Raw genomic sequence first — 3674 nt, 5'->3', positions numbered from 1 at the left:
CAACTAGCTGTCGGGTCACCTGAGACCAGGTGACAGATGCCCTCCGTAGGAGTCGGAAGTGCACCGCTAGGTAGTGAATCTTAGGAATGACTGCTGCACCCAGGGAGATTCAGGACACGGGTCTACAGGATCACTAACACAGATCCCGGTAGGAGCTAGAGCATAGATTCCCCAGGGCGCAAAGTCTAAGAGCCAGCAGGTGTTCACCAGAGCCTCCAGTGGCGAGGATGGACTTCGCTGCAGTCTGGCTCCAGGTCGCAGCCCCCAGGGTCTCACAGCTCATGCTCACAGTAGACTACAGGAGAAGGAAGCAGCAGGCTGGAACAACAAGAATAGTAAGGGGATAAGGCAGAGGTCAGGGCAACTAGCAGATAGGAACAACAGAGTACACGCCAAAGGTTCAGGGTCACAGGCAGACAGGGACGGTCGGAGACATGCCAAAAGGTCAAGGTCACAAGCAGACAGGAATCATTGAGAACACGCCAAGGTCGGTAACAGAGACAAACAAAGAGCACACGGCAAGCAGGAAACACAAAGCCAAACAATAAATACACAATGGTTGATCAGCAACCCTGGCTTGCAGTGCACAGGTTAATATAGGGTTCCCTGATAGGGCCTGGGGTGGAGCCATGCTTAGAGGAGAGGTTATAAAAACCACCAGGTGGAAGTGGCTGGCCTCTTAGTCTGAACACATGAGGAGAGGTAAGCAGAGGAAGATTACTGCATAACCATGACACTAGCTTTCCTGATGCCTTCATGGCAGCACACACTGGGATGTGACTCCGCCCCCACAACCTGACAGGGTTGGTTAACTTTAAATTTGAAGGGGTGAGACCCCGCTGCATTCTTTTTTATCCTCATCTGACAGATTGGATGGACACAGCTTCTCCTGTTTGGAAGTCCAAGGAGAGGGCCTCTTACCGCACTCGCCCCAGAAGGTTCAAGCCTCTCCTGCTTGGAAGTCCCTCCTGTACAGTCTCTAAAGGAGCTTCTATGGCAGGAACCCCCATTCTGGTGGTCTCAGGGGGCATCTGAATATGCTGATTTAAAGAAGCTTCATAATTTTGCAGTGGTCTCCACCCTTTAATTTTGCTGTTCTTTCTACCCTTTTCCTTTTTTTGTTTTTGCTAACCTTTTTTGTTTGTTGTTTGCCCCTGCTTGGGGGACTGCTGGTCCTTGCTGCTGGAGCCATAATGACTGCTATCCTGGCACACTACTGTGCAGGAGCGTAATTCAAAATCCCACTTTCTCCTGTGTTTACTGCTATAGCTGCACAGTTCAGAATCAGAAACAAGACCACTCCACAGATCCCCCCCCCCCCCCCCCGAGTTTTGGGTAGAATTGTGAGGGCAAAAGCGAGGTAATACCCCCTCTGGATTCCACCCCCATACTTTGTGCCTGACCTTAGGTCGACGCTATCCCCAAGCCTGGCCAAGATACAACTACTACCTTCTAGTTTTCCACCTACTTCCCTTATTTGCAGTTCATTTTCATTTCCCTCCTTGCTTCCCCCCCAACAACAAACAAAACAAATAATAATTCCCCACCATAATTTTTTCCCTATTTTTGAAGTTTTTCTGGTGTTCTATACCATTGTGAAATCATTTTATAATTAGTTTCTTGTAATTTTGTACATGTCGCCATTTTAAACATAGATTGCATCATATTCTTTTTCCGTTCCTCCGAAAAAGTCCTCCCCAGATCTGTTTCCCATTTTTGGAAGAAAGGCAACTGAAAATTCTCTGGTGGTTTAGTCCGCAACGCATACATTTTAGAAACTATGTGTGATTGGCTCCTTTTCCATACAGAGTTTCTCAAATGGCGTGAAACCATCGTCTACAAAACCTGGCGCTATCCCGGTGCTTAAAAATAAAGTACTAATTGCGCCGCCTGCCAAAAATCTAGTTGAAAATGGCCTTTTCTATCCATCAACTGCTGCAATGTTGGCCATTTACCTGATTTTATAAAATGCGAGGCTTGATATAGTCCTCATTTAATCAATATCTCAAAAGGTCCTTTCTGTATGCCTGGTATAAATTGCGGGTTTCCCAATATGGGGACCAAGGGAGAATTCTGTGTGGATAGCCTATTGTTGACTAAAAGATTGTAGCATATCTATAGTGTAGGTCCTATTGTAGGATGCGACTTGGTATCTGATATCAAGTTTCTATAGCACCCGGGTGCTCTATGTAGTAACTCCCTACACTGTGCTTGCTCTAGATTAGGCCAGATTTTCCCCATGTTGGCACCAGTCCAACCGTCAGCCCAGATGTACAGTCTGATAATACTTATACATATATGGTATTGCCAACCCCCTGTATTGTTTAGGTAATGTCAGTAATTAAAGTTTTATATTAATCGTGTCTCCCTTCCCTACCCCCCCCCCCCCCCATCTCCTTTTCCTTCCCTCCCCCTAAACCCCTACCCACCTGTGTATTCATTAATTCTTCCCTTCCCCTTCCATCTCTTCCTTGATCAGCTCATTTCCTTTTACCCCCTTTACCTCATTTATTAATTCTAATTTCAGGTGTGTGTTTCTTAAAAAAAAAATTGCACAAAAAACACAGCATTTCATAGCATAGCCTCAAAAAATAAAAAATAAAATAAAAAATGTCATTACATTATCTTCCAATGCACCCTTTACCCCCTCCTAATATATTATATTCCCTTATGTGACAATACCTTAACCCCAAAAGATTGAGATGGGGGTAGACTCCCCAAAGCATACCCTCCCCCACCCTTCCACCCTTTGTCCATATTGATGTTTCTATCTCACCTTCACCATATTTTAAACTTCCTCCCTCTTACTTCCTTTCTCTCTCCCCTTCCAACTCTTTCACTCTTCCACTTTAATTCCCCTTTCTCTCCCTTCCTTTACCCCTCCCTCCCCTTATTCACCTCCACTATTCTCTCCCAAAAAAAAAAATAATAATAATTTTCTCTTATTCCCTTTCAGGCTGCCTAACTCTGCTTTACCTATGGAGTCCGCTGCCCATGCAGACCGCCACCAACAGACTAGGTAAGAGGCCGTCTGCCATTTGGCAAGTATTGAAGAAGGGGAGAAAGAGAGCCGGACCACTAACGCTCCGTTTCTGGCAGCCCTACCAGGTCAAGATTCGCAAGTTCCAGGCATGAAAGAAGATTAAGTCATGGTTCAAGCAGGAGGTCCCACAGAAGTCGTTCAAGATCTTCCTCCCGCTACCGCCGATCAAGACCTAGCTGCTCACGCCACATAAAGCTGCTCCTGTCATAGCTTTTCACACCACAGACTCAGCTTCATCACACCACCAGAGCCGCCACACCCGTCCTGCAGCAAGCGCTTACTGGGTATGCGGCATGCCTGCCTTGCCAGATAAATTAGCCTGCCACTCATGCTTCAATGAGGCAACAAAGGAGAAAAAAAAAAATCAGATGCAAGGATGGCTACGGAGCTCATAAAGGGAGTCGGTGCCAGAATCCATACTGTAGACAATGGCACCGCTAACAGACAGGCCTGCTCCCAGCACGTCATCGGCAGATTTCCATTACACCCAAGTGTCGGAATCCTCCTCCGCAGATGAAGATCAGGAGATATCCACAGGGTTAGATTTCTCCCTAGTCGAACCTTTTGCAAAATCAGTTAAAGAAGCAATCGGCTGGAAAGAAGACAAAGTGGAACCATAAAAGGTTCAAAA

Source organism: Lithobates pipiens, unplaced genomic scaffold (assembly GCF_037356315.1).
Source record: "Lithobates pipiens isolate NorthernLeopardFrog02 unplaced genomic scaffold, aLitPip1_a1.2 Scaffold_16, whole genome shotgun sequence".
NCBI classification, from domain to species: Eukaryota; Metazoa; Chordata; class Amphibia; order Anura; family Ranidae; genus Lithobates; species Lithobates pipiens.
This window is presented reverse-complemented; position numbering follows the sequence as displayed.